At 45.0% G+C, this 7,312-nt stretch overlaps 1 non-coding gene across 1 annotated transcript; it reads right to left on the reverse strand.

Moving 5' to 3' along the window:
* Positions 1–1,056: 1,056 nt before the first annotated feature.
* trnas-uga lies at positions 1,057–1,138 on the reverse strand. Its single transcript has one exon. It is a non-coding gene; the product is annotated as a tRNA-Ser (tRNA).
* Positions 1,139–7,312: the final 6,174 nt, after the last annotated feature.

The following is a 7,312-nucleotide window of genomic DNA, read 5'->3' on the forward strand; positions in this document are numbered from 1 at the left end:
TGCGAACAGATGTCACCACGCCCTATTCCTACATCGGGCCTGAGCGGTCCATTGTCAGAGTCTGCAGACAGGAAATGTCTAAATGAGTAGTCCTTTGTTCAGTTTGATTTGATACCAATGGTAGTGCTGTTTTGGTGCAGAAATGTGTCAACATCTCTGACGTTAGAGTCAAAATTTAAGTCACATCTACTCCATGGAGTGTCTTCTCATATCGGAACATGCTGACATGAAAACATCTAGCTCTGATAGCAAAGATTTTTTCATTAAACTGGGAGTATGTTTAACTAAGCAATTCAGACAGCCAAGATGAATAATTGGCATTTGGTTCTTCAAGCTGAGCTCTCCACACCAACTGCTTCAACGAAGGCCATGGATAAGATCCCCATCGATTATTTTGGTCAATTTTACCCTCAACAACAACCTATTGTTCTGAACAATGCTACACCACAAGCAGAGGGCTAATTCTGATTTCCATCGTTAATTTTCCATTTCAGTTCTTAATGCACAGTTTCTTACGAATGAGGACAGCAGAAGACCGTTAACATTCCATTTCCAGTATTTCCAGAAAATTCTACTCCGATGATATCGCCTTGCCTTTTCACATCGCAAGCCAGGAACCTGGATCAGTCGAGTTCCTTTCCACACATGGAGTTGCTTTTTCTAATTCATTGACTGCTGATATAATAGATTATTGGCCTTGAGAGTCAGCTGTAAATTAGGTTGAACTTTCTAAGCTTGACTTTCAACTGATTATAAAAAAAATCACCTGCAGGTAAATGTATTGCATTGCTTCTTGATTTGCTTAATTCCACCCCACCCCACACCCCACGAACATCCAAATTTCACGATAGTTCGACAAATGTGTTGAAACTGATTCGTTTTGGAAGTTGGTGGATTTTTGTGTCTCGCCATATAATTTATTCAATTAGATGACTGGGTCAGTCTTGAAATTACTTCGGATTCTTCACAGTTGAAAATTTACTTCGATTGAATGCAAAGCTCAAAAACCACGAAATCCAAATCCTGCAAAGGAATTAATGATTTTAAAAGGTTCTACGCTGTGAACAGGATTCGAACCTGCGCAGGGAAACCCCATTGGATTTCAAATCCAACGCCTTAACCTCTCGGCCATCACAGCTGTGGCAAAATTGCCAATTTCCATAGTAAAACAACTGAATTCATGAAATACGTAATTTGTTGGAAGAACAAATTGTCAAGACCCAAAGATTTCGCCAAATCCTTTGCAGAGACCCAGACGAATGTTCCCTTAGCAGATTGACAGGCTTTCACCGCAAGCTAGATTCTGACACAGCTGAAGTTGTGGGAATGATTCTTCGTCGAATTTTCGAGTCACGGATGTACACCACACGAAGAGAGGATCATTGTCTCACTGCGTCCGATCGATTTTGACTCAATTGCTCATCATCTGGTGCCAAAGTAGATATGCTGTTGTGTTTTAATATTCATTGAAATATGGTATTAGAAATATTGATGCTAAGTCCATAAACACTAGCTACATTCGTAAAAAAAAATCGGAATTAGAAAGAATGCAGAACTAATTTACAGGAATGGATCCAGCAACTAATCCGTAAGTTCTGACATTAAGTAATGAACTTGTGAGCACAAGAGAGGAAGATTGACCAAAGATTTGGAACTTGAAATCATCTTGACGGAACTATTTACAAAGGTTTTGTGGTTGTTCTAGAGTCATCAAGTCCTTGAACAATACAACACGGTAAATAGCCCTTCTTTCCAACTTGACCATGGTGGACAGTTATCCTAAATTAATAGGTCCCATTTGCCAACATTTGGCCCACATCCCTCTAAACCTTGTTATTCATATATCTATCCAGATGCCATTCAATGTTATAGTTGTACCAGTCTCCAACAATTTCTCTGGCAGCTCATTCTGGACGTGTCTGAAAAGGTTGCCCCTGATGTCCCTTTTAAATCCTTACCCACTAATTTTAAACCGATGTTTTCTAAATTTTGACTTCCTCATCAGCCGGAAAACACTTTGACGAGTCAACCTATCCAGGTCCCTCATGATTTAATAAATAGCAACAATTTGACTTTATCATACTTGTCAGGAGGGAAATGTGTGGAGATTATTTGTCGAAGGTTTGAAGTCGAAAGTCGAATGTACAGATTTTTAGAAATGCAGTATGAGGAATAATCCTCAATTTAGGAAAGATACTAATGCCATATAAGGAATACCACGAATGGTGATTAGCCTTGATATCATGGATGAACGTTAGTCCTCTGAATTGAAATTGGGCAAATCCCGCCTTTTTTTAACAGTTTCAAAACAAGAGAGGTAATCTCATTGAGAGTTGCAAAATATTTGAAGAGATAAACAGGGTGGTGCAATTAAATTTTGTTCCCTCATTGCTGAATCTAGAAGCAGGAGAGGACAATTTTAAAATGAAGCATTGTGATTTATGACCAGAATGAGAACTATTGATTTTTGTCTTCGCCTTGAGACGTCTCGCTGTTCAGCACTACAGTGAGCATTGGATATTTGGTCTTTGAATGCATCACTATCAGCCTGACCCGCCGACACTTACTGCATCACTATATACCTGACCCCTCACACTTACTGTGTCACTATCAGACTGACTCCATCACAGTTATTACGTAAGTAACAGACTGACGCCTCACACTTACCGTGTCACTACAACACTGCCTCCTCAAACTTGCTATGTCACTATCTCCTTGACCCTCTCACATTTACTGCGCCACAATCACACTGACCACCTCACACCTGTTGCTTCACTATGAGCCTCAACACTCACACTTACAGCGTCACTACCAGCCTGACTCACTCACACTTATCACTTGACAATCAGCATTACTCTCTCAAATTTATTTCATCATTATTAGGCTGAGGCACTCACACTGACAGCGTCACTAACAAATTGACCCCCTCATGCTTACTGCGTTGGTATCTCTCTGATCCCCTCAGAATTACTGCGTCACAACCACTCTGATCCCCTCATACTTAATGCGTCACTATCCCTCAGATACGTTCATACTTCCTGCATCACTCACTCCCTGACACATGCGCACCTACTGCATCCCTATGAGCCAAACCCCACTCACTAACGGCGTCACTCTCTCTCTAACCTGCTCACAACTTGACACTCTCTCACTTCGTACATCAATATCAGCCTAACCCCCTCATGCTTACTGCATCATTACCAGCCTGATCCCTTCAAATGTACTGTGTCACTATCAGACTTACCCACTCATACTTACAGCATCACTATCAACCTGACCCCCTCACACTTTCTCTGTCATTATCACCCTGACCCTCTCACACGTAATGAGTCACTGTCACACTGAGACACTCACATTTTCTGCGTCGTTATCAGCCGGCACACAGCGTCACTATCAAACTGGCCCCTTACACTTGCATGCCTCAATATCAGCGTGAACCCCTCACACTTACTGCATCACTGTCCATCTGCCATCCTCATACTTACTGCACCAGTTTCACCTTGACATCTTCATTTTTACTGCGTCACCATCAGCCTGACTGCCACACACATATTGTGTCACTATCAGTGACGCCCTCGCACTTCCTATGTTAATATCACCCTCACTCCTAAAACCTACTGCGTCACTATCAGCCTGACTCCATCACACGTTTTGTGTCAGTATCAGATTGCCGGATCACGCTTACCATGTTACTAAAACTCTGCCCCATCACAATGACTGCGTCACTATCAGCCTGACCCCTCAGACGTACTGCGTCACGATCACCCTGACTCACTCACACTTTTTGTATCAGTTTCAGTCTGACGCCTCGCACTTACTGTGGAACTAAAACTCTCCCCCGTCACATTGACTGTGTCACTATCAGCCTGACCCCTTCATACTTACTGTGTCAATATCAGTCTGACCCCTCAGACTTACTGTGTCACTCTCACTCTGATCCTCTCTCCTTTACTGCGTCACTCACACACTGACCTCCTCACATTTACTGCATTACTATCACCCTGACCCACTCACACAGTTTTTGCCATTTTCACCTTGCCGGCCTAATTTTTACTGCGTCACTATCAGCCTAACCGCCACACACTTATTGCATCACTTTCAGTCACACCCTCACACTACACATGTTACTATCACCCTGAATCCTTACCCTTTTTGTGTCACTACCAGTCTGACCCCTCACACTTACTGTGTCTCTATCAGCCTGACTCCATCACATTTATTGTGTCAGTATCAGACTGACGCCTCACACTTATCTTGTCACTAACACAATGCCCCGTCACATTGACTGTATCACTATCAGCCTGACCCCCTCACACTTACTGCTTCACTATCGCAATGTTCCTCTCTCACTTACGACGTCATTTACACCCTGCCACCCCACACTTGCTGCGGCACTATCACACTGAGGGCCTTACAATTAGTGTCACTGTCATCCTGACCCCTTACACTTACTGCGTCACTATCACACTGGTATCTCACACCCACTGTGTCACTATCATCCTGAACCGCTTACACCTATTGCGTCACTATCACTTTGACCCCAACACACTAACTGCATCAATATCAGCCTGACCATCTCACACATACTGCGCCACTACCCAGCTGACTCCCTCACATATACTGCGTCACTATCAGACTTACCCACTCATGCTTACTGCGTCACTATCACCCTGACTCCCCACTCTTACGGGGCAAGATCATTGTGCTCCCATACACTTACAGCGTAACTATCATCCTGACCACATCACACTTACTGCGTCAAGATCAGCATGATCCCCTCAAACTTCATGCGTCACTATCAACTTCAACACTCACATTTACTGCGTCACTTCTAGCACTACCCCTGCACACTTACTACATCCCGATCTGCCTTAGCCCCTCGCTTTTTCTTCATCACTATCAGCCTGAGACACTCCCAGTTACAGCTTTACTACAACCTGGCCCTGTGAGTGCATCTACATCACTGTCACCCAGACTCCTTGCCCATACGGCGTCACTATAAGCCTGGTCCCTCAAATGTTCTGCGTCACTATCACACTGACATCTCACACTCACTGCGTCACTATCTCCCTGACCCCTCACAATTACTGCATCACTACAACCTGACCCCCTGAAAGCATCTGCGTCACTGTCACCCTGACCCCATCACACTTGCCATGTCACCATCTCAATGACACATTCACACAGTCTGCTTCACTGCCATCTTGACACCTCACACTCACTGGATAACTACCATTCTCCACCCACACTGACCTGCCACTATCATTCAGAGCCGCTCACACTTATTGCGTTCCTATCACTCTGCTCCCAACACACTTACTGCGTCACTATCAGCCTGACACTTGCACACTTCCCGAATTACTATCAGCCTGACCCCTCACAATTTCACCGTGTCTATCAGTCTGACTCCTCACATTTCCTGCATCACTCTCACCCTGTCACTTAACACTTCCTGGCCAGTATTAGCCTGACGCCCTCAACTTACTGCATCAATATCAGCCTGAACACTCACACTTACTCCGTCACAATCACGCTGGCCCGCTCACACTCAGTGCGTCACTATCACCTTGTCCCCTCTCACTTCCTGCATTAGGATCACTCTGACTCACGGACACATACTGCATCACTATCAGCCTGAACCATCACACATACTGTGACACTATTAGCCTGACCCCACCACACTTGCTGCGTCTCTATCAGCCTGACCCCCTTCTACCTACTGCTTCACTATCAGACTGACCCCTCACACTTACCGCATCCCCAGCAGCCTGACACCTCACACGTACTGCGTCACTATTCCCCTAACACCTCACTTTTATTGGCCACTATCAGTCTGACGCTCTCAACTTACTGTGTCACTACCAGCCTGAACGCACACACTTACTCCCTCACTATCACCCTGAATGTCTCACACTCACTGCGTCAGTCTCTGCCTGACCCCATCACACTTACTGCGTCACTATCATCCTGTCCCCTCCCACTTTATGCGTCGGAATCAGCCTGACACAGTAACACTTACTGCGTCACTGTTAGCCTGATCCCCTTCCAATTACTGCGTCATTATCAGCCTGACAACTCACTCTTACTGCGTCACTGTCACACTGACCCCTCACACGAAGTGCTTCTCTATCACCCTGACCACCTCACACTTACTGTGTCACTATCGGTCTGCTCCCTCAGACTTACTGAATCACTATCACTCTGACACCCCTCACGGCGCAACTATCGGCCTGATCCACTCACACAGTCTGCGTCACTACCACGTTGACACCTCACTCTCATTGTGTCACTATCATCCTCACTCCATCACACTTATTGTGTCACTGTCAGCCTGATCCCCTATAACGGAAAATGATCATTTATTGTGAAATCTGTGAAAGCATGGTTGAAACAAAGAAGTATAGACCTAACTTTGCAAAAAGACAGAAAAAATGTAAAGTTCAACCTAGTTTACAGCTGACTCTCAAGGCCAATAATCTATTATATCAGCAGTCAATGAATCAGAAAAAGCAACTCCATGATTGGAAAGGAACTCGACTGATCCAGGTTCCTGGCTTGAGGTGTGATAAGGCAAGGCGATATATAGTATAAAGGGAATATGTGAAAACCGTCAGGCGTCCATTTTATGAGGCGTCTTGCAAATGTGTCGTGTCCACTTTGCAAATTTCAAAAATAAACTTTTTCTTTGCTCTTGGTAGCATTTGCGTCGAGTCGATTGACATTCTACGGCAGTAAACTTGGGGGCTCGCCTGGGACCCTGCGACTGGGTAAGATTTTGAAGATTCCCAGGAGGTGTACGCGCCACTGCCTTGAAGGTCTTTCACTTCATCTCGAGCGCTGAATTGGCCCCTTTGCGTGAGAGGACTGGGGATAAGTGGATCGCCCCAGAGTCGCGTTCCGAATCGAATAGGATCCGGGTAAGAGTTATGGCTAATGTAATCCTACATAGAGACTCGTTCGAAGAGAATGAATGAACCAGGAAGAGGGACTAGTGAACTCTCGCGCGGTATTCGAGTAAAACTCAAGGGAAAGGATTGCCGTCTCTCGAGAGTTTCAGAGACAGCAAGATTACCTGTGGTTTGAGACTTGCATGCACCATGGGCAGCGTTGGAGTCGCCAAAGCTGTACCGGTTACGTGGGTTCTTGGTTTGTGAAAACCAAGGCAATGAGGCGGTCGCGCCCAATGAGAGGGGACCTCCGGAGGTAAAAGCAAGTTATATTGGCAAAGAGAAGATTATGGTATCGTGAGAGAGAGAGCGAGACAGAGAGAGAGAGAGAGAGAGAGAGAGAGATACAGACAGAGAGATAGACA

Source organism: Chiloscyllium plagiosum, unplaced genomic scaffold, assembly GCF_004010195.1.
Source record: "Chiloscyllium plagiosum isolate BGI_BamShark_2017 unplaced genomic scaffold, ASM401019v2 scaf_4074, whole genome shotgun sequence".
NCBI lineage: Eukaryota > Metazoa > Chordata > Chondrichthyes > Orectolobiformes > Hemiscylliidae > Chiloscyllium > Chiloscyllium plagiosum.